General features: G+C 34.8%; 1 protein-coding gene and 1 long non-coding RNA gene across 3 annotated transcripts in view; one reads left to right on the top strand and one right to left on the bottom strand.

Moving 5' to 3' along the window:
* Positions 1 to 22,242, bottom strand: part of LOC138706230 (uncharacterized) — a 38,010-nt gene extending 15,768 nt beyond the window's left edge. Inside the window, exon 1 of one of the 2 annotated variants that reach the window (XR_011333932.1) lies at positions 22,075 to 22,242. This is a non-coding gene — a long non-coding RNA (uncharacterized lncRNA). Of the gene's footprint in view, positions 1 to 10,985; positions 11,137 to 22,074 lie in introns of those variants that run through there. The other variant, XR_011333931.1, reaches the window with a different exon arrangement.
* Positions 16,970 to 25,782, top strand: part of LOC138706229 (synaptotagmin-7-like) — a 35,220-nt gene continuing 26,407 nt past the window's right edge. Inside the window, exon 1 of the mRNA XM_069835274.1 lies at positions 16,970 to 17,089. The gene's annotated coding sequence lies outside the window, so the exon portion shown is untranslated. The remainder of the gene's footprint in view (positions 17,090 to 25,782) is intronic.

Here is a 25,782-nt window from a genome sequence, read left to right as displayed (position 1 = left end):
ATCGTTCGTGAAAGTGGCAATAGCTGTTGTAGTAATAATTGTAATTAATAGTAGCGGTAGCATTATCGTTCGTGAAAGTGGCAATAGCTGTTGTAGTAATAATTGTAATTAATAGTAGCGGTAGTATTATCGTTCGTGAAAGTGGCAATAGCTGTTGTAGTAATAATTGTAATTAATAGTAGCGGTAGTATTATCGTTCGTGAAAGTGGCAATAGCTGTTGTAGTAATAATTGTAATTAATAGTAGCGGTAGCATTATCGTTCGTGAAAGTGGCAATAGCAGTTGTAGTAATAATTGTAATTAATAGTAGCGGTAGCATTATCGTTCGTGAAAGTGGCAATAGCAGTTGTAGTAATAATTGTAATTAATAGTAGCGGTAGCATTATCGTTCGTGAAAGTGGCAATAGCTGTTGTAGTAATAATTGTAATTAATAGTAGCGGTAGCATTATCGTTCGTGAAAGTGGCAATAGCAGTTGTAGTAATAATTGTAATTAATAGTAGCGGTAGCATTATCGTTCGTGAAAGTGGCAATAGCTGTTGTAGTAATAATTGTAATTAATAGTAGCGGTAGCATTATCGTTCGTGAAAGTGGCAATAGCAGTTGTAGTAATAATTGTAATTAATAGTAGCGGTAGCATTATCGTTCGTGAAAGTGGCAATAGCTGTTGTAGTAATAATTGTAATTAATAGTAGCGGTAGCATTATCGTTCGTGAAAGTGGCAATAGCAGTTGTAGTAATAATTGTAATTAATAGTAGCGGTAGCATTATCGTTCGTGAAAGTGGCAATAGCAGTTGTAGTAATAATTGTAATTAATAGTAGCGGTAGCATTATCGTTCGTGAAAGTGGCAATAGCAGTTGTAGTAATAATTGTAATTAATAGTAGCGGTAGCATTATCGTTCGTGAAAGTGGCAATAGCTGTTGTAGTAATAATTGTAATTAATAGTAGCGGTAGCATTATCGTTCGTGAAAGTGGCAATAGCAGTTGTAGTAATAATTGTAATTAATAGTAGCGGTAGCATTATCGTTCGTGAAAGTGGCAATAGCTGTTGTAGTAATAATTGTAATTAATAGTAGCGGTAGCATTATCGTTCGTGAAAGTGGCAATAGCTGTTGTAGTAATAATTGTAATTAATAGTAGCGGTAGCATTATCGTTCGTGAAAGTGGCAATAGCAGTTGTAGGAATAATTGTAATTATGACAGTCGTATTAGCAGTATCATTGTCGTTCGTTAGTGATAGTTATAGTAGTAATTTTAATTATAATGGTTGTAGTAGCAGTGACATTATCGATAGTGATACTGGCAATAGCAGTTGTAATTATAATGCTTGTAGTACCAGTAGCATTACCGTCAATTATAGTGGCAATAGAAGTTGTAGTAGTATTTGTAATTACAGTAGCAGTAGTAGTAGTAGTAGTAGTAGTAGTAGTAGTAGTAGTAGTAGTAGTAGTAGTAGTAGTAGTAGTAGTAGTAGTAGTAGTAGTAGTAGTAGTAGTAGTAGTAGTAGTAGTAGTAGTAGTGTTTTATTCCGCGACGTTCCTCTTTCCATGTTATTCAGTGTCAAAATTCATTGCGAAAGAGAAGTGACGAAGAAATTTGCTTGTAGCCCCGAATCAGACAGGGTTTCTTTAATATGCCGTAAATTTAGACACGAATCTCATAGATTTACCTCACTACAAGAATAAGCTATGACAAGGATTTGAAGCTAGGGCCCTCGAATGCTATGATCAACATTATAATCTATATATCATCAAGGGCGACAAGTGAGACAGTAGTCGTCATCATCATTATCATCAACATCATCAGTAACAAATAACAACAAAAGCAACGTCAATTGCTACCGCACTAAACTAACATCTTAAAGATAAACACTTTGTTATATTCTCCTCTTTTTCGTTTCCAAAAATGTCTCCTCTAACGGCATTAGTTTCTCTTCTTCGTCTTATACAGGCTAAGTCTCTAAATGTAATATCGACTTTTAATATGTTTTAAAAATGCTGTAAACTGCTTTGTATTCATTGTTATTTGTAGTTCACTTTAAAATATTTACATTGCAATTGTAAAACTTTCTTGAATTAAGACGTTAAAGTGTTTAAAAATTAAAAAAAGGTCATGTACCTTATTGACAGATGAGCCTCGTTTCAACACCGGTGTGATATCATCAGTGTCCTTCGAACTGCAACACCACCACACCGATGTTGAAATGGGGCCCATCTGTCTTTAGGGTTCATTACCTGTTAAAAGATTTTAAAAATCTTTTAACGTTCTACCTAGTAACTTGAAGTTTCATAGTTTTTTGCTTTATATTTTAGCTGTTCTGCTATTACTTACTGATGATTCATAGTATTACATAATTTGAAATAACTTATTCATGGAAAATAACGACATATACAATGCTGTAAAGTCAACATATATGTAGATTTATTATAATAAGGATTGTTACACGATTTTACTCCTATAGAGATAATAATGAGTGCTTCAGGTTAGAGGTTCAACTTATTACACTTCTTATGCCGCTGAAAAATAAAGCCAATAATAATAATAATAATAATAATAATAATAATAATAATAATAATAATAATAATAATAATAATAATAATAATAATAACAATAATAATAATAATAATAAAGAAAATTCTTTTCAATATTTTACATAATAAAGATAAAAAAGTTTACACCCACCACTCTTCACCTAATGTAAGTCTATGGAAAGCAATTTTAGCATAATTGTGTAGCCCATATGTAACTATTTCAGTCAGAAACGATCAAACAATATTTACAGACGAATATCTGAAAAGTAAAAATTATAGTTATTAAACAAAATTGTTTCCGTGTAAAGTTATAACTAACTGATAAAACACGTATTCAATATATTACTGTAACAGCACGGCAGATTACAAACTAAATATCGTGCTTGAACGCTAGTGACACAAACTACAGTAATATGAAAACAACATCAACGACAATACGATAATACACGTACATATCTACAGTATATAGCGTTACCTAAACAAAATTTTTATTACTTACCAGTCAATTAATTGTAACGACGGAAGTTACACGTACTAGCTATGACATATAATTTAGAGTAAAACGCACCAACAGTGTTGTTTAAACAGTCAATAAATTACTCGATCGCTAAATTCTCAGCTCAGGATCTGAAGCCGAAGTTGACAAGCTGGTTGTTATGATGGGATGCCACGGAGTTCTCATACGCAGACGGGCTGACATAAACGGATGGACTATTTATTGGCAGAGTCTGAGGAATTGAGAGCTAGAGGAGGAAAAATTGGACGAACTAATAGATAAATAGATTTGTATAAGCATATGCGCATTAGCAGATACATTGTTGTGATTAGAGATATATGCAGGTAGAAAAGCAGGCGCGTACTGTAGGTAAGCAGTAGATAGACATGTGAATAGACGGACACGAAAAAATATATGTATATTATACAGAGGAAGATATACGAATATTTAGATAGAGATGGAGACACGATTGGGCTGAAAGATACATATGTACGGAAAAGTGCAGGCATGTAAAAGGCACAAACATATTTCTGAACTTGTAGTGTAATTTAAAATTTGATTAATGCAATACAGAAGAAAGATATCAGTGAATAACGAAACATCACGAACATTGAATGATCAATTTTCACACTACAAATAAAATTTGTTGACTTATGTAAAACTATCAAGTCATGAAACATTCCATTAAGATCGTTATATTTTTATATACACACTTGAAACCAGGAGATATGTTACTGAATAATGGAAATACAGTACACCACGTACGATTGTAAATAAATTTCAGTACAAACAAAATAATATATTCTAAATTCTCTTGAAGAAACAAACAACCTGTGAGTATAGATGCGAATGAAGGAACAACTCCACTAGGAAAATTGAAAATCCAAAGCAGAGTCCAAGTGCCAGCAAATAGAAGGAAACTACGAGATGCGATAAAGTGAAAACAAAGTAGTCTTCCGGGTCCCTGATTAGTGATGGAGTTGAAGGTTGACGTTTTATTTCTTTCTGAAACAATCCAGTCTCGATGAGCAAATGCAGTACGCGATTAAATATTGGTAGATAAGGACTCTGCTTCTTGAAGTATGCTGCGATCCTGACGGAAAGGTGCTCGAAGTCATTTATAACGCAGACTTCGTCGCTACTGTTGATGCTTTTCAGATATCCCTTCACAACATGTTCCAGAGCCATGGTTGCGAATCTTTTTGAAGATATTATTTTATCGATGCAAGCATATTCTGGTGAGCAGATCGTCCTGTGCTTTAGAATTTCTCTGTGAAGAGCGCTGCTTGAGTTGAAGTACACTGGATCGAAGCTAGGTCTGTATCCAAACTCCAGGCCAGACTCAAGCATTTCTTGCAAACTCGAAATCTGCTTGTAGCGACCTGGATCAACAAGAATGCTCGTGAAATACGTCTGGAAAACAACGCTCAGAGCAAAGCAATACCAGATCCAAGTGAACAAAATCAATTTCAGGGGGTTCGATCTAGGCATATCTGTAACTGACACTCCCATAGCAACAGCCCAGAGGTTGTAGAAGACACCGGACATGTTTGTGTAAGCAATAGCTTCAGCACAGAGGGCCGCAAGAAGACGTATGATAACTACGGTTATAAACATAATGGTCAACACAGCTACGAGTGCTTCTGGGGAAAATATCTGCGAGATTCTTTGCAGACGAGGGAAAGGTGAAGAACAGGGAACAAACCACTTGAATTCAAAAAGAGCGTAAGGATTAGAAGGGTCTGCAAAAATGGTGAAATCGTGAGACTGGGCTAGAAGACCAACTGCCACATCGGACCTCTCAGATAGAATATCGCTAAATGCGTTCAAGATACTAGAAGCGTCAGGTACTGTTACGGGTTCTCGCACAAAGAGCGGAGTAAAGCCGGTGTACTTGAGGAAAAGAGAAACGATGCTGTACTCTACTGGCACGAGACGACAATAGGAAATTCTTATGTGGCAGCCAGACAGCATATTGAGACTTGTTCGGTGGAACACTGGTCCATAGTCGTTAGGTACTGGATACTCGTTAACTTTCCACCGACGAAGTAACTGGATGTCTGTCACTGCATCACAGTTCCCAGAAATAGCGGTGTATAGATGGAAATATTTACAGGTGTGAGTTAGCACCGCAACATTTTGTAGCTTAGCATCGTTCCAAAGAAGCTGCAGCGCCTCGATGGCCGTGGTTCGAGGTTCGTCAACGCAAGATGTGAAGGCCACAAGGAAAAGTGCGCTTCTGTTCCACGAAGGAGAGGCAACAAGTTCGCGCACTTGAAGCGATAAGAAGTCTCCTAAGTTACTGAGAATGATATAGCTTCCAGCTCTGGCAGAGGTGTGGTGAGAAATACGTCGTACTGTGTCTCCTGGGACAGATATGAGGACGCTGAGACACTCGGAGCTATGAAAACTCTCAACTAGAAATCTCAACACATCGACTTCTGCCTCGGTGCCGGATAATTGCAGAACGAGACGAGAGTCGAAGTGGCGTTCAGCGAGTCTTTTGACAGCCGATAATAAACTGCTCTGTACGCTGTTCAGTGGTGAACTGTTTCTCAAGGCGGCAATGATGAGTGGAAAAAAGCCAAGAACTGCAATCTTCATTATATCTGCAAGAATAGAAATTATATCCATTTGTAATATAAATGATAACTTCTTGTATACAACTTTAAAAAATCTAAGTTTATATTACTTTAAATGTTCACCACTTTGAAGTAGTGTTCAGCGTGTCTGATTACGAAACTAGCGGAACCGGGAACGAATCCTGGTTGGGATAATTTGCTTAGCTGAGGTTTTTCCGGGGTATTTCCTCAATCCATTAGGAGCAAATCCTATGTAAATTTCCACCCCGAATATTGGATTCATTTCGCAGTCATTATCATCATCTTCATCCATTCTGTCTACTCCCATATTCAAGTCATCCTATCATACGGAGCTAATAGAATCCGACCTAATGGTAAACTCAGAACAGGATTCTGCATCATAACCGTCAAAAAGCAGGCAGAGGTTCTAGTGGCTATGGGTAAAAATGCGCGGCGGTAGTAATGAAACTAAATTATTTTAAAATCGTTGTCGAAGTGTATAGGCCTATCTGTTTATAATACAGATACAATATGGTACTCTAATAATAACAGTAATAATAGTAATAATAATAATAATAATAATAATAATAATAATAATAATAATAATAATAATAATAAAGATATGTAGATGTAATAATCACATATATCTCTGAGCAAAGATCATAACTGAGGCAGTATATATTAAATATCATATGGTGGCATCTAAATTATGTAATTAATACCTTTAAAATTTAAGCTATTAACTATTACTACAATAATTTTAAATAACTATGGTACTTGACTCTATTCTATTCATATTATTTTATATATACTAATAATGTAAGAGGAAGAGATTCGTATCTTAATTTGTTAAGTGATAAAAGCCTATAAGAATCACTACTGAACATTCTAGATCTAGTCCTGGAACTACAGGCAGACATCTCCAATTCAACAATGCAATTCAATTTGTTAAGCCATTAAACATACAGTGATAGGCTTCGTCACAATACAGAAGGGAGGAAAAAAAACATACATTTGAAAATACACATATAATTGAAAACAGTAAGGTTTAATTAGAATGAAAACACAAAGCATTTTGAAACTCTAAAATTAATGAAATCACTTCACTCTTAATGTAATAGGCCTAATTGTAACTAAATGTAAATAACTTTATTCATTAAAAAACAATTTCGTATGCATTTATGTTAAGAAACTCATCTACAGAGTAGAAAGGATTAATTAAAAGCCAATTATAAAATCTAACTTTGAAACTATTGGTTGGTAACTTATAATGTTGACTGGGAAGCTTATTATAGAATTTCATCTCCGAAAGCTGCAGTTGGGTCTGAGGTTTAACATACTGTAGAACTATTTGCTTCTTAAGTACAAGCAAAGAATGTGTCCAGCTTATGGTAAACTACAGAGAAATTGTAAGGTTATGGTAAATAGTGCAGGAATTATAATATGATGGATAATTTTGTACAAATATATATGACAATAAATGAAAAATTTAATGAAGTGGTACATCAAAGAAATATAGAAGAAATATGTGATGACAACACTGAAAACAATTTTGTAGAACTGTTAAAAAAGCTTTCAAGTGTAATTAGTTTAGATTTAAGTGAGACAGCCAATAGGGCATCACTCATGAGATAACTAAGCGGGGATATAATTGGTTAAGTATCTTCACAATATAGACTAAAATCAACTGAAGTGAATACATTAAACGATGCGTTTCTGGCTCTATCTCAGAAATGAATGGATGGAATAAATATTTTTTGACAGGTGGATAGATTTCATAATTCCATTTAAAGTGATGTGTACGAAGATAAATGGTGCAATTTAAAAAGTGGGGGATGAAGTGATAAAAAAAAGAAAAAGAAAATTCGATTAGCTGTGGTTTTAAACTTCCACCTTGAAAATTAAATCGACGCGTTTTTTCTTCAAAATCGTGTGCCCTGCACAACTAAAATGGTTAAAGATGGGCAGTTTTGAAGTGAACACATGGTATTGATATCGCTGTATTACACTAGGGCTATAATCTAATGACATTACTTCAAATTCTGATATAACATTTTTACAGCAAGAATTAATCTGCACGTAGTAACTTAACAATATAATTTGTTTTCTAATTAAATGTACCTTAAATTCTTGACTAACTGTAGAGGTCTGGTAGTAATATACAGTAGTATAAATGTCGGTCTAATGTAAACTGTTTATTATGAAACCGTATTTGAATGTAAGAGTAAAAATATTTCTTGAAAATTAAAATCGAAATTCTTTACGATACTAGTGGATTTGAATATATTAATTTTAAATATTATCCAAAATCTTAACATCAACAATGGATTTAAACTATAATTTAATATTACCATTATTTGTTAATTAAAATCTTTAAAGTCTTTACAACTAAGATTTAGGAACTAGTAATATTATGTAATTAGGTACCTTTACTTAGTAGCCTTTATTCTAGAAATTTGTCTTAAATGCTGCTTCAATTACAACTGTACTGCTTAATGTAACAAAGTGCTGGGCAGCTAGCCCGTAATGTTATTTTAATAATGTGTGCACACCTTTGATATCTTTTCATTGTGCATCAAATAGGCAAACAATGATAATGGAATGTAAGTGCTTATTTGATATGTACAACAACTTGGAAATTCTTAGTAAGTCAATAATTAAGTGTAATCCATCTTACTTCATCTTACATTTTTTCATAGGAACTCGGTAGTGTCTAGTGCGAAATGCTACATGTGTTTTGTAAATAAATAATTTTAATATTTTACTTTAAATACAGAATGGGTGAAAAGTCGCTTTCCCCAAACACTTCCTTACATTTAATTACATTTAATTTACATTTGAGTATACATTTCTTTACATATATGTTCAAAAGGGAGGCCCTGTTTCCCGATACACAATTCACAACGTTTACGCCGATGACAAAACATGACTGACGACTTTAATCGATTTTCACGAGCATCTGTCGCAACTGATGCAGATGCTGATGTTTCTGAGTAAAACCATCATTTTTAAGGATACCCCACAGCGAAAAATCGCATGGTGCCAGATTACATGATTTGGGTGGCCATTCTGTTGTGCCACGACGACCAATCCATTCATGGAATTACTGGTTCGAGAAGTCCCTCACTCCTAAACCAAAATGAGGTAGTGTTTCATTCTGTTGCTATATCGTTATCTCAGAACAACAGTGGGATATCTTACAAAAATCATATTTTAAATAATGAGGATAAAAATTGCTATTGAACATCGAGTGCAATGTGCAAACAAACTTTTGATTTAATATGAAGCTAAAACAAAAATAAATTTTGTTTGTACATTGTACTCGATGTTCAATTGCAATGTTTATCCTCATTATTTAAAATATGATTTTTGCAAGATATCCCACTGTTGTTCTGAGGTAACGATATCAACTGCATATCGATAAAAGAGAACTGTTTTCAAGTTCAGGAATAATCACCTCTTCTAACATCTGAAGATATCGGTCGCTGGTACCCGTTCCTTCAAAATTGAATGGTCCTAAGACACCAGCTACTCGTTTGTTAAAGTTATGACATCTGTATATGTGTACAAGTATGAAGACTGAGAATAAATATTGGGAAAAGCCACTTTTAACCCACTCTGTATAATATTAATGTTCGTACATTTTAATATATTTACAAATTATAGATGGTTTCCGTCATCCTGCCGAATGTGCAGTGGGAAGAAAGCTGAAAGATCCCTGAGTTCTAACTACAGTCCAAAGGGCAATCTTCCATCCCTCCCCAAAAAAAAGTAAAAATATTCTTTCTTTATTATAAAATGAAATTGTATTCTGCCTATTCAACTGTAAAACAAATACAGATTTAAAAATATTGTAAAATTTTATATAATTAAAAATTCGTACTTGTTTACTAGACGCTGAGGCAGAGAAACCAATCTCCAACCCAACAGCCCATGACCGCTGCATTGAAATCAGGTAGGCCTAGCATATGATCAATTTTGCTATTTAAAATAACACTTTATTTTATCGATCACACACAATAAATGAACTGCATTTTTTGTTTGTACATCGATATCTTAACCCTACGGTACAGGGTTTCGAAAATTGAAACTCAGAACCATTGTGAATTATTAACTCTTTACCCTTTTCACTAAACTTAACATTCATTTTAAATTAACCTCACTATACGCCACAGACGGTGTGAAAATCACTAATAAAATGTCAAAGACTGCTAAGGTCCCATATTCCAACGACTGACTCATTTGAATATGTCAGTTAATAAAGTACTGCCAACTTCATGGTGTTCATTTTAACGGTATCGATAATGAATATTAAATCGAATAAGAAATCAATAAGCTTGGTTTATTACGAGGCTCGAGTTTCCGTAGTGTCTTTTTCTCTACCTATTTCATGGGGGCGCAACTATGCCATGCCCTTTTCTCTACCTGATGGGAACGGGGCGCAACTATGCCCACAAAACAGGGACCCTTTTTTATCTGCTGCATCTTATCTGACCGTGGGGCGCAACTATGCCCTGCCCAGAAAAATATACGAGTTTTCCCAGAAGCATTCCGACCATTACGTCGAGAAGCAGGAGAAAGGTTGCGAGGTCCATTCAGGCCTGCAGATGAAATATCAACCATAGATTCATTATTTTTCGATTCCCACAAATAAACAAATGGCAAGGGCTAGCTTCGGCGTTTAAAACCCACGTTCAAACGTCTTATGTAGCAAGCAGTAAGCCTACACTAACAACGTCGACAGTCGGAATGCACTAGAAATTACCCGCGCCTTCTGAAGAGGGAATGTACACCACAGATGAGCTACTTGTTGAATACAATTACAGATATATCCCCACTAGTGAATGATAATGGCATCATCCAAAATCCACATTCAAATGACTCATTAAACAATATTACCGCAAACTTTAACTTTTTTTTTACCTTGGGGATTTCATTGAAGTGGATTTTTATGGCAGGCAGAGTAACTATCTCATGCCTCCATGTTTTAAATTGCTACCAGTGCACTTCATTAGAACCAGGTACCCAGCTTCGAAGCCGTTAGCCCTGTGAACTTACAGTATATTTATTTTCCCCTATTATCATAGTACAGGTTATCTAAGAAATTAGCAAGTTCTTTGTGATAGTAGAAGAGAAAGAGTGGGGGAAGGGAAGTGGTCCGTGGCCCATTTCTTTTAGGGCTCATCCCGACATTTGTCTTATTACTCAAGGGAAACCACGGAAAAACCTTGAGCAGGATGAGGTGTCGTACTGACGACAAGCCAATTGGCTACAATGGGGTCACGAATATGTTGCGGTGGGAGGTTGTCATTTAATCATCATTTAAAGTGCTGCAACATTAAAATACATATTAATTATTTACTTACTTACTTACTTAAAAATGGCTTTTAAGGAACCCGAAGGTTCATTGCCGCCCTCACATAAGCCCGCCATCGGTCCCTATCCTGTGCAAGATTAAGCCAGTCTTTATCATCATACCCCACCTCCCTCAAATCCAAAGAATAAAAAGCATCTATGCCATCAATAACGTGATGATCCTGAAATAGAGAAATTACATTATTAGTGCATTTATATATTTATGTCTGTCCGTAGAATCAAGTGTTTGTCTAGTGTTCAAGTTGCTACTCGTCTTGTACGTTGTCGTTCCAAGCTAGATGGTGGAGTTTAACCTTCGTGCACAATTTTACGCTTATAAATAAACGTGGCTAGACATTGAAGCCCAGTGAGTTCGAAACGCACATTAAAGCCATTCAGGAGAGTAAACACCCTCTTCTGGCACACGCACATAAAGTTTAAATTTACCTAACTTATTTGTCGCAATGAAATATAAATTGCATGTACACCAGTTTCACAGTTAAAAGTCAAATCAAAGTTGAACAACAAATTTTAATTTTGAATACTAGATACACTTACCCTTAAGGGGTTAGGTACAGCTTACAGCAGTAAAATTTTTGGAAATATTTAACATTTTTTTCCTCCAATACTGTATCTTGTACAATAATGAAAATTGGTATGTGTAAAACATTGTCCTTCTGCTAAATGAAAAAAAATATATATATTTTTACGATTTAAAAAATATATATATATATTTTTTTTTCAAAATTAAGAACTGTGGCAGTTCACTGTGCAGTGATGAAGCGTTTCCCTCATATCTCATAAACTTGTTAACTTTTTCATGTTCTCTCTCTTTTATTTTATTGCTGAAACTCGTGTTTACAATATCATGCTCTTTAAACTATATTCCTTAATAAATAATATTTTTTTTATTTTATGTTAGAAGAAAATATTGATATTTGACCATTTTTGTAAATGAATTTATTTTTTATCAGACAATCTATCAAAGGTAAAGAAGTGATTTTGCATCATATTGTAAATATGACATGCATTAATACACACAAAAAATTTCATCACAGAATGTTGGATTTTTTTTAGTTACGAGGGAAACGCTTCATTACTGCACAGTGACTTTCCAGCATTTTGAATTTTGAAAAATAAACATAAATATTTGTTTTTAAATCGTAAAAATATTTTTATCATATAGCAGAAGGACAGTGTTTTACACATACTAATTTTCATTATTGTACAAGGTACAATAATGGAGAAAAAAATGTTGAATATTTCCACAATTTTACTGCTATAAGCTGTACCTAACTCCTTAAGAAAGGGTGGTTGAGTTGTATATAGTAAAACTCGATATGCAACTATCTCCTCATAAGTCATATGTTGTTTCAATTTAGGTCTATAATAACAATATTCTGGTCGCCCTGAGTGGCGCAGTTGGCAGGGTAAGGTTGCCTAATTCCTTGACATATTTAATGAAGTATATATTTATGCCAAAATTGTAATAAAAATGCTCAAATAACACCTAAATGACGGTATTTGGACCTTTAGCTACAGTTTTTATAACATTCAATGTCAACAGTTTCACAAGTTTGGTATATGATTTTTAATTGTTATACAGTGGCTCCTAAATCCTTGACATGGATCCAAATTCCGTGATAGTGGTTTCCTAATTCCGTGAGTGATATCCTAATTTTGTGATAGTAAAATAATCCTCATTAACTGTTCATAAAACAATCGTGTATTTGGAAAAACACTTTAAAGTTATGGTATATGCTTTAATATGGATTAAGCAAGAATTACAACATAGAAAAAGGGCCTACGTAACAAATTTTACAGAAAATACTTGTGTAACTACAAGAAGACATATTACATATTAATATATTATAAAGAAAATAAACTGAAAGTTAAATTCAATACATTGATTTATAACACAATTATTTCTCATTATTTATATTCCTGACAACAGCAGTAAATAGGCCTAAGTTAAATATATGCCCTAATATTTTATTATAATTATAATATTGATGTTTTCTATAACTTATTTATATTATTATTTCCACGAACTATTTTCTTTCATGGACATTAAATTTCACAATTTAGCGTTGGCATCACTGGTCGAGTGAGCCAAGAAGGAGAAATATGAAAATAAATCAGAAAATAGGAAAGCTCCTGTAGCACTGTTATTGTCTCAAAATGTTTAAATAATCATACACATTGATTCAGTTGACTATAATCTACAGTAATATATCATTTTTATAATGCTGTACCAATTCTTACCTCAAATATAAAATGTTTCTTCAGGAGCGGTCACAAGAGAAAGAAAAACTTACTGGTCAACCATTTTCACTGAACAAAAGCTTCTGCAGTCGATTGCTTCTATTCAAAAGGCGGGTAGTCAATAGAATTGAGAGTATTCCGAATCTCAGCGCTGAGCAATCTGATGGCATCATGGTGTTCCAAATTTCACCGATGGCTTCACTGATGCTCCACCGGTGTCGCACCGGTGCCATCAGCTTGCAGAGGTGGTGGCAGTCTCCATTAGCCGCCATCAGTGAATCTGATTGGTTCTTGCATAGGGCGGGAATTAGCAGACGAATGACATCGCGCATTGTTGTGTCATGGCGGTGTGTTCTGCTTTAGTTCTGCTGTATTGTTTGTAATAAGCACAACGTAAAAACAATATGTTAATGGCTTATGAGCGAACATGTCAACGGGCCAGTTATTACTACCGGTTCAAGAAATAAATTGTTTATGCTCTCTTTTCTTTGAACGAGATAGCAGTACGGAAATTTCGCAAAATTTTGCTAGCGAAGCACAGACAACAACTTAATTATACAGTCGCCATGCCAGCCATCGATTCTTCCAGCAGTTTTGTTCCTATTTCGCTGCAGCGTGACGTCATTGTTGTCCACCGGTCCGGTAAGATTCGGAATACGCTGATTGAAAAGAAGACATTTCCTGGCATCTGTTAGGTATTTCAAAAATTTAAAAGTCAGAGACCACAACTCCATGGCAGTCAATTGAAATTTTATCACGGGATTAGGAGTGTCACGGAATTAGGCACCTTTACCCTATAGCGTTGGTCCTCTGTGCTCGAGGTTGCAAGTTCGATCCCGGCTCAGGTCGATGGCATTTAAATGTGCTTAAATGCGACAGGCTCATGTCACTAGATTTACTGGAATGTAAAAGAACTCCTGCGGGACAAAATTCCGGCACACCGGCGACGCTGATACAACCTCGGCAGTTGCGAGTGTCGTTAAATAAACCATAATTTTTTTATTTTACAATATTCTGTTATGTATTTTATTTTCTAATTTTCTTCCTCACTTTCAGCATGCAGCTGCATATGATATGAAAGTGCCCTAGATATTCTTTCATATTATTGTGTCCTTATATTTATTGTATTGATGTACAGCTCGCCCGGAAGTATGAAAGCCTGGTCTACGTTACTTCGGAGTCGGGAGAACAGAGTGAAAACGGTAAGCGCACGCTAAACATCGAATTGAGATTGGTTTCAACAAATCATCACTGTAAGGAATTACCTCTTTTTCAAGCCATTTCTTCATTACAGTTATTGAATTTTAAGTGGAGGATGTATTTAACACAGCATTGCGATAAGGAATGTTATCAAATACAACATAATGCGGAGTCAAATTTGGAATCAAGTTCTCTCGAATGCATTTCTCATAATTAACTTTGATTATTTGAGAGTGGTAACCCCCAGATCTCTTCTGAGATTTCGAAATTAGTACACCATTAGAAACGAAACCCAGCCCATCTGCGACGTGTATTATTACTCGTAGCAGGCGCTGAGAGATATAAAATATTTAGGGAGCGGAGTTTCAAAATGCAGTTTTGTACATTATTCATTTTCAAGGAAAATTGAAGAAAAAACCGCTGTATGGAAAATAAAAAATCTCGAAACCAACTTCGATCATAGGCATATTAAAGCAATTTTTGTGATTTTGGACAAACTAATTTTTTAACATCTACTCCTCATTTCTTCTCTCAGCTCGATAATTAGAAATAATTCAGGTGGTGTATCCTGATTTGCCTAATATCGTGATTTTCAACTAATAGCGACGTACTTGTTTTTCGTTTCTCCCAACAATATCCAAGTTCTTAGCAGAGTTCTAACACTATTGCCCTATTAAAGCCAATTGCGTCTTTCAGTTTCAGTCTAAATGCAGTGACTGTTGCAACACGTTTCTCGGTTATGTAAAGTCGTATACTGTCTTTCGCACTACACTTTCGTCATATACGTCTAGTCCGAAGATACTCGTTTTAAATTATTATTCTCTTCTTATAATGCGTTTAGAAAGACGTACCGTTGGCAGAACATGCCATATAAAACTACAACGGTGGCCAAATTATTTGACTAAAGTGGTTAGCTACATCTGCAGCTCTGTATTTATCGGCAGAAATAATGAACAAAAATGTGTTTTACACAGAAATGAAGAAAACACAAAATTGAGTCTGGAGGTTACTAATATTTTGTGGACATTCCCGTATTCATCATTGCATTAACATGTTGATTTTTTCAGAGATGCTGGAAACTGAAGTTTGATACTTTCTTTGAATATGAACATCGTTTAATCATATATCAGACAGTGCTTCAATGAGTCCATGTTTTGTTCCAAGCTTATTTTTGTTCAGTTAGTTCTTCAATATAAACCAAAGATTTTGAATTGGGTTCATATCCGGTTTTTTTTTTGCAGGCCATGGGAAAACAGACCGTTGGATATCTTCTGCAATATATAATTAAAACACCAAAAGTATCAACAGAGCCACAAAAAATATATCCAACGGTTGGAAAAATATAAAAGAAGATGTAAAAATGATATTTACAATAATATAGATTTTGTGAATTATTTTAATAGTTCATATGACGAATTATATTATGTTTCAAAGAAAAACGTTTTAGTCTAATAATTTGGCCATATCTGTAATTGAAGGCAGAATGACTTTACCATAATTAATAATAATAATAATAATAATAATAATAATAATAATAATAATAATAATAATAATAATAAAGATTATTTATTTTAGCTGGCAGAGTTAAGGCCGTAAGGCCTTCTCTTCCACTCAACCAGCAAAAGTGATACACACATATGTATGAACTTGCAAAGAATTCAACAAATTTAATTTGGATAAGAGTTATATGTATACAAGAGTCATTTACGAATTAAACAACAAAATACTATGAACCATTAATTAAACACTGAAATACAAACTGTGTAGCAGAATTAAACTAAAATACATAGAATGTTAATATATTTCAAATAATGTTAGATAATAGAAAGAGATTATTATGAGACAATTTTGAAAATACAACACTATCAGGATGCATGTCTAAAGGAAGAAGTAACAATGTAGTCAGTGATAGTTGAAGTCAGTATGATTGGAGTGAAATGCTAAGAAAGTTATGTTTTAAGCTGTTTTTTAAAAGTGTTTATTGTCTTGCAGCCCCTAATACTTTGCGACAAGGAATTCCACTGTCGCGAGGTGGATACTGTAAAAGATGATGAATAACAAGATGTTCTATGAAGAGGTATACTTAGCGTGCCACAGGTAAGTGATCTGGTATTTACGTCGTGGTTAGAGTATCGGTAAGAGAAACGAGACGAAAGGTAATTTGGTGTTGAAGTGTGCAGAATTCGAAAGAGTAAAGACAAAGAGTGTAAAGTTCCACAAAGATGTCACATGTCACATGATCTGCACCGAATAGAACAGTTTCACTTAATAGGAGTCCTTCACCTGACTGTACCTACTTATTAAAGGTCCATTTGTTTAAAAATAATTTACTGCACAAAAGGATACATCGATCGGATTCCTGACCTCCTGACCTGACCTGATGGACTGCACGCCAGGGGCAATAAACGTATAGCATCTTGTTTCATTGCTCCGTCCCTATATATATCATTTTGTGCTTTGCTGTTACCAATGAGAGGTGGGATTTGGCTCCCCGCTCGACACCCCTGACTCCTCCAGGCATCGTGACGGCAGTCGGCGTCAGTAGCGTCGTGGCGCCCGGAGGACGAGGTCAGTGTTCAGTATTGATCAGAGTGCAAGCGGAACTTCACACTGGCGTAGGGCATCATGGAGGTAGTTTACACAAGGCGATAGACACAAGTGAGTAACATCGTGTTATTGTTCTATGTAAGACTATTTACGCTTTCCTCAGCCTCAAAACGTTGCTTGCTTTCTAATTTCTCATTCGATCTCTGTCATACATTAATCAATTGAATATTATTTTCTTTATGCTCCTTTAAGGACACAGGGACATCAGTAGGCTGCTTCCAGTGCTTATAATTTAGAATTATTTAAAATTTTGTAATTTTAACACTAGTAAAGAAAATTAAGTAAATAATTTTTGTCACATTATAAAGCAACTTAAGAATCATTTAACTTAATATATATAGTAAGCAATATTTTTATCGGAGGTTTATTTATGAAATGAATATTTTTTCAGGGCTTGCATTCTGATTTTTTACACATATTTTGGTCAATTTTCATAAGATATGATTTTTCATGTCTTACTGGAACTTTTACTGTACATTTTAAGGATAAATACCACAATTTATAACTTAAACAATTATAAATTCATGTGTTTTTGTTGCTAATTTTAAACTCAATTCTATTACAAAAGTTAACATTTTCTTAGAAAAAATTATATTTAACTAATATTTGTATTTTTGAAGTAGTAGTAGTAGTAGTAGTAGTAGTAGTAGTAGTAGTAGTAGTAGTAGTAGTGGCTACAAGTAGTAGTAGTAGTGGTAGTAGTAGTAGTAGTAGTAGTAGTGGTAGTAGTAGTAGTGGTAGTAGCAATCGTAGTAATAGAGATAGTGGTAGTAGTTAGTAGTATTAGTAGTAGCAGTGATAGTATTAATATTAGTAGTAGTAGGAGTAGCAATGGTAATAGTAGTTAGTAGTAATTAGTAGTATTAGTAGTAGCAATGATAGTAGTAGTAGTAGTAGTAGTAGTAGTACTAGGAGTAGCAATAGTAGTAGTAGTAGTAGTAGTAGTAGTAGGTAGTAGTAATTAGTATTATCATTATTAGTAGTAGTAGTAGGAGTAGGAGTAGCAATAGTAGTAGTAGTTAGTAGTAATTAGTAGTAGTAGCAATAGTAGTAGTAGGTAGTAGTAATTAGTATTATTAGTAGTAGTAGTAGTAATAGTAGTAGTAGTAGTAGGAGTAGTAGTAGTAGTTGTTGTTAGTAGTAGTAGTAGTAGTTAGTAGTAATTAGTAGTATTAGTAGTAGCAGTGATACTTTAGTAGTAGTAGTAGTAGTAGTAGTAGTAGTAGTAGTAGTAGCAGTAGCTTTAGTAGTAGTTAGTAGTAATTAGTATTATTATTATTAGTAGTAGTAGTAATAGTAGTAGTAGTAGTAGTAGTAGTAGTAGTAGTAGTTAGTAGTAGTAGTAGCTATAGTAGTAGTAGTTAGTAGTAATTAGTAGTATTAGTAGTAGCAGTGATACTTTAGTAGTAGTAGTAGTAGTAGTAGTAGTAGTAGTAGTAGTAGTAGTAGTAGTAGTAGTAGTAGTAGTTAGTAGTAGTAGTAGTAGCAATAGTAGTAGTTAGTAGTAATTAGTAATATTAGTAGTAGCAGTGATACTTTAGTAGTAGTAGTAGTAGTTAGTAGTAGTAGTAGTAGTAGTAGTAGTAGCAATAGTAGTAGTTAGTAGTAATTAGTAATATTAGTAGTAGCAGTGATAGTTTAGTAGTAATAATAGTATTAGTAATAATAGCAGTAGTAGTAGTAGTGAGAGTATTAATATTAGTAGTAACAGTAGGAGCAGCAGTATCTAATGTTAGTAGTTACCTGTAGCCGTCTGTGGCTAGGTAATGATGAAATTTGTCGTGGATAAAGTAGACGTTGCAGATGTTTTTCTCGGCGAACTCCCGTTTCCCTCTATCATCCCATAACACCTTCCATCTCCCTCTCATTTCATCTATCATCCTCAATATTTAAAATAGACTGGGGTGAAGTCTGGGCGTAGTACGGGTTCCCGATGTTGATACAGGAAGGCCTTGGGTCTCCGTGCCCCTGGGGCCCATCAAGCTACTCGTACGCGGACGGGACCTGGCTCTATGAAAATGAACCGTTAATAAATGAATCAAATAGGTCTGAAGTCTTAGACAGTGAAATTCAACATGAGTCAAAATGCAGTGATAGCAACTCAATAAACTTAAAGTGCAAGAGAGAAGGTAGATTAAATTTCTATAGCGATAGTCACGGACGTAAACTCCCAGCTCTGTGAGAACACGGCTAATTTGAAGGTGTCTGGTGAAACCAAACCCGGTGCAAGATGAGCAGATGTGATGACAAACTGTGTTAAAGACTTTCAGATTTTGGCAAACGTGACTTTGTTGTTGTAATTGCCGGGGCTAATGACGTGTACAGAAATGAGTCGAATGATTGTATAAGGAATCTTAGAAAATGCTTCGGCCATCTAACTCAAACGCCAATGCTGCGATAATAGCCCATAGACATGATCTTATGCCCGAGCCAGTTCTAAACAAAGAAATACAATGTACAAACTCGTGCATAAAGAAAACGTGTGGTCATTTAAAAAATGTTAATGTTTAAGACTTAAGTGAAATCAGTAGGGAAGAACACACTGCACATGGTATACAGTGGTGGCAAAAAAAAAACCGGACCGACCCTTGTAGCTGATTTCAGAGCCTTGTTCACTCCAGAGCGTCGGTGCATATTCCTTGGACCCGAAACCACCTGTGCAATTGAACAGCCACGCAGCTGGTTACTGTTTTCGTCTTCATTGAATGGCTCAGATACTTAATTAATTTATTATTCCCAGAACATGAATTTTACCAGCTTATTTTCTAATGGCTTTCGAAATGGGCTACGTCAGCAGTCGAAACTACAACAATTTCAATAGATTATTCGCTATTTTGTGAATGCGGGCGTGGCATGCGCAGTGGCTCATTTCGGGGACTTTGATTATTCCGTCGGTCCGGTTTTTTTTGCCACTACTGTACATCTGGATAAATTCGGCAAGCGAGAAATGGATTTTTGGCGTACAGTAGCTCGTATATCCAGAACAGAAAACAAATTAAAAATATAATCATCAGACAAAAATGAATATTTATGGTACAATTTTGCACTACATTACAATGAAACAGTTACAATAGTATGTCCATATAAACGGTTGGAAGAGCAACAATTACAGACACGATTAATTAGTCTGGAGAACGACCACTCCACGATTTTCGAACTTTTTTTCACAAACGATGATTATATGTTGAATTTTCGAAAGATACTAGAAAAGAAATCGGGAACACATAATTTCGACTGTAATTTAACAAACTATCACAACCTAAACTAATCTGACTTAATCTTAACTAACCCAAGCAAAACTAAACTAAACTATGCTAGCCTTATCTAAGCTAACCTGGTAATGTTATGTTAGCTTAGGTTAGGTCAAATTAAGTTAGGTTAGTTAGGGTTTGTTAAGGTTAGGTTGGGTTAGTTTAGGTTGTGTTAGTTTGTTCTGTGTTTCCGAAATTTATTTCTACTGTCTTTTAAAAAATTGAGCATATAATCATCATTTGTGAAATCAAAAAAGAAGTTCGAAAATCGTGGAGTGGTCGTGCTCCATAATTGCCCACAGAAGTACACTGGAATGGATACAAGGGAAGCGCACGAGAGGAAGACTAAAAACAACTTGGAGGGATGATATAACGTGTGATATGTTAGAATCACATCTAGAGGATCAATAAAACAACAGAGAAGAACAGAGATGTGTTACCGGAAGATGTGATTAACATTACAAGAACCTATGCACACAACTGCATTAGATCATATTAAAAAGTCATTTGAATGTGTATTTTATGAAGACAGATTACATTGCATTCGAACACTGGAACTGAAAAACCAACGTATTGCTCAAGGGCAGAAGACAGTCACAAAATTAAAAGTAGGAAAGAGATGGCCGATATATAGGAAAGTTTTCGTTTTCAAATAAGACTATAATAGCCTAGAACTAGTTACCTCCAACGGCTTTTGAGGACTCCTCTTTAATAATAAGAATACATAAACAGTAACATATACTGAAGACTAGTAATTATAAATTATTTAATAGAGTTAACTATATGTTATGTAAGTGTGAGTGTACCATAAATAATTAATAATATTGTTGGAGGCTCTACAGCATATTGTTTTACCACTGCCTTGTGTGTTTGTGTTTTCAGCAATTGTTTAGTAGTCTACTGAAAAAAGTTGTATAAATAAATAAGTGTGCTGTAAGCGTTCGAAGTATTTAAGTGTTTAATAAGTGCTGAAATCGGTTAAGATTTGTGTAAGCGTTACAAGTGTCGTTCAAACGTTCAGCACTTTCTCTAGCGGAGTGCAAAGGATGATTTAATGTGTTGTATATTGTTTGTGTTGTGTTCTTATATTTGTGTTGTTGAGTCGTGTTTATGTGGTGTTTTTGCATTTGTTTTATCCTTTTGCATCGTGTTAATGTTTTTTTTTTACTGTATGTTTGATTTGTTCGTACTGTGCACTTAAGCCGTAGCCATATTTGAGTTTTAATGCTTTATCTACCTGCAAAAACCATATCCATTGCATTATATGATACAGCGGGGGGGGGGGGCTTATAGTGGTCCCCCACTATCCCCAATATACCTTCGTCATAACCCTTCCACATTACGTCTAAATTCTCAAAGATAAATATAATTCATAACAAACATAAATACAAGTATTAGGATTAACAGTAATGCCCAAGAGATGTAAGAGTAATCCAAAAGTGACATATGCTGTATGAACAGCTTACCACTTCGATGCAATTACTGTAAGCCCGCTCCGGTATTGTGCAATTTTATTAAGCCTTATACTATACCAGCATTATCACCGGATATCAGCCCAATGGTAATGTATTAATTCATTTTCATTACCTTAAATCGGTAGAACTTTGCTAGATGTTGAATTAACATAGCCATATATTTCAAGCAGTTTATGTTAATTTTGTCATCATTAAGATTTTCACACTTTTGAGTCCTCAATTTTGTATTAATAAAAAATAATAATGAACTGGAATAATACACAATACACATGATTTTACTTCAGCAGAACTATTAGCTTCTTGTACTTACCGCTGCAGACAGCAATTTTGCAGGAACAGCATCCCATCTTCTAAATATACGGTCACTCGCAAATTCTTGGTGCCATTGTATTATTATTTTACACTCGCTCAAACTAAATTTTCTTCTTTTGCTTCTATTGGGTATTTTTTATCACTGTTAATCAACAAAATATTCGGATTGTCAGCCATGTTGCTTACAACAACAAAGTTGTTCTATACATCGATATTTTAGATCATTGACAAATTATACCAACCGCTGAGCGATGAGAAAAAAGTTTCCCACGTTTTTCAGTACAAAGTTATTCTACAGAGTGCGCTATTAGTCACCGTAACCCTAGATTCAGCATTGATGGTAGTACACTGACGTTCAAAGATGTCTGACCTATGATTTTATGGTCGTGCAAGCGAACTTTCTAACCACGGGATCAGTCAGAACCAAATATGTAAAAAAACTTACAAACTTTGAAAGAGTTTCGCTAGTTCTCAATAAATGGCACCATTATTGGGGCGGTTAAAAAGTAACAGGGAAAATGATTATATAGATTAAGTATGGATTCTCATAATTGACAATATCAGCGGTTTCCAGCTAAATCTAGTACTGTTTTACAATCAGTGGAGTGGGATGATAAATTGAATCCTATCATGCGGGTATATTTATGTATGATTGTAACACTGACTATTATCTTCGCCATCTATTCATAACTAAAGAAGCCACACTTACACCAACAAATTATATCGATCACTATCGACTAGTAGAATCACATATCTTTGAACGTCATTGTACACTCTGATATTTTATGATCGTGTAAGCGAACTTTCTAACTACGGGATAAGTCAGAACCAAAGATATAAAAATTGACAAACTTTGAAACCATTTTGCTAGTTCTCAATAGGTGGCACCATTATTGGAGCTTTTAAAAAAGTGTCGAGGGAAAATGATGATGTAGATTAAGCATAAATTATTATTCTCATAATTGACAATACCATCGATTTCCAGCTAAACCCAGTGTTGTTTTACAGTTAGCAGAGGGGGATGAAATATTTAATTCTATAATATGGGTTTATTTATGTACGATTGGTAACACTGACTACTATCTTCGCCATCTATTTATATAAGTAACAACTTTTTTTTTTAATATTGGTCGACCAGCAAACTTGCTATACAGACCACTGGAAGTAATAACTGAAGAGGGCTAAAAGGGATAAAATTACAGGAGAATGGAGAAAGTTATACAACACATAACTGCACGCATTGTATTCTTCACCTGACATAATTAGGAACATTAAATCAAGACGTTTGAGATGGGCAGGACATGTAGCACGTATGGGCGAATCCAGAAATGCATATAGAGTGTTAGTTTGGAGGCCGGAGGGAAAAAGACCTTTAGTGAGGCCGAGACGTAGATGGGAAGATAATATTAAAATGGATTTGAGGGCGGTGGGATATGATGATAGAGAATGGATTAATCTTGCTCAGGATATGGACCAATGGCGGACTTATGTGAGAACGGCAATGAACCTCCGGGTTCCTTAAAGCCAGTAAGTAAGTAATAACTAAAGAAGCCATACTTCCATCAACAAATTATCGATCACTATCGATTAGTAGGATCAAGTATCTTTGAACATCAGTGCTCATCTCAGTAGATTTAAAGAACGCCTGGGAACAAAATTTTGGCCCACCGGCGACGCTGCTATAATCTCTGCAGTTGCGATCATCGTTAAGCAAACCATAATTTTTTTTTAATTTTGAACGCCTGTACTTACCTATTGATGTAACGGGTGTGTATTTGAGCTCCTTCGTTATCTCTGCAGAACTGGATGCATATCTAGACCCTGTGTGACACTTTACATAACATCTGTGGTGTAATGGTTGCAAAGACGGCTCTCACAACATCTTTTAGTTCATCATTTGTTTGGTAGTGATTTGAAACCACTTTCTGTTCGATGTGTCCCCATAGGCTGTTGTACGGTGTGGTTAAATCGGGACTTGGTGGAGGCCATGGTAATGTTACTAGTGATATTGGAAATCCACGACCAATCCTCCTTCCTGGGAAATTATCGTTTAGAAAATCACTAACAGGTATCGCGAAATGTGCCGGAACACCATTCTCTTGCAACCATATCTAATCTATACCTCCTCTTTAAGTTGGTTGGAGTATTAACCAATCTCAAATCATCTCCAGATATTCTTCCATTAACAGACTCTTCAAAAAATATGATCCAACTACATGATTTGGAACACCTACCCACAACATAGCATGTGGTAGATTGTGTTCCAATTCCAGCGATAAATGTGGATTTTTCTTCGCCAAAAAATGATATTCCGATCGTAGTTGCTGCGGTAAAACACATGATTCGCTACGTTTGTTCATATCACCATCACTAAGATCATTGATGAAACGACTTCGAAATGGCCTTACATATGTAACGACGCATTATTGTTACAAAATGCTCTTGTCACTAGGTTATATTACACATTAAAATTTACACAAATAAGTTACGTAAACATGAAATATTATGATAAAATCTAGGGGTACGATGACTTATGGCGCACTCTATATATTTCACTCAAGTTTTTTATTGGTTAAAACGTTGTTTGGGTGAATGATTCAATTATGAAATGAAGAAAGAAGGAAGATCTTCTAAAGAAAGAAGAAAGACAAACAGTAAAAATACAAGGAAAAAGTAAATGAAGGAATAAAACAAAATTGAAGTTAATAGAAAATAAAACAGAAAGAAAAACGTGCAAACTTCGCAAAACAGGAACGTAAAGAAAGAAAACATTTTGTTCGATAGAGAAGAATGAGAAATTGCAAGCTGACTTCATAAAAAATTATAAGGGAAATTATGTAGTGTATACTATATTTTACTTCTACAAAGGCAGAGCGGAAGAGACAGTACATTGCAAAATTCGAATGCTGCTATGAAAATATAAAACGTATGCACTGTATATTACCTGAAAGTTTTGAAAAGCCTGTTGCGGAATTATTCAAATCATTACCCAATTTCCCACAACATTTGACAATAATAATGAATAAAATAACATTGGAAAATTACAAATACTTAAATTGATAGTAAAAGTCTTGAGTTTCTTACTGAATGAAAGATCTGCGACACAATATTTAGTATTTTTAACGTGAATAACATTCTTCTAAGAGTCTGCGCTAGACACAAAATGCAGGCATAATTAACACTGGCGCGTAACATCATTAAATGCTAGTAACTCAGTATCTGTGAAAGGTGGACAACATAAACTTATATGTAAATTAAGGAGTAAAATAATGTTTTTCACATACGTAATTTATTTCATTCTATAATGAATATTTTATACATTGTTACACAATTACTGAAAACTTACAACAATTTTCACTCACTCCCTGTCTCGAGTCCACAGACCTGGTTGTTAACAACCTCATGCAATCAATCTGTCGCACAAACCCCAGACTGGAACGCTACACTGAAGCCTCAACTAACAAAATTCAGTGTTGTTAGAAAGCCATCTTGGTTTACGTGGCGAATGGAAGTTCTTATTTTGTTTTTCCTTTTTCAACCGCAAATGACACTAAAGGTACACTGGCATTCAAAGATATCTGACCTCCGATTTTCTGATCTTGTAAACTAATTTTCTAACCACGATATAAGTCAGAACCAAAGATATAAAAAATTGATAGACTTTTAAATAGATCCGCATATGTGAAAAAACATATATGTGGGAAGA

The sequence above is a fragment of the Periplaneta americana genome, chromosome 9, assembly GCF_040183065.1.
Source record: "Periplaneta americana isolate PAMFEO1 chromosome 9, P.americana_PAMFEO1_priV1, whole genome shotgun sequence".
Lineage (NCBI taxonomy): Eukaryota > Metazoa > Arthropoda > Insecta > Blattodea > Blattidae > Periplaneta > Periplaneta americana.
Note: the sequence above shows the minus strand (reverse complement) of the source record. Positions and strands in the feature narration are given on the sequence as shown.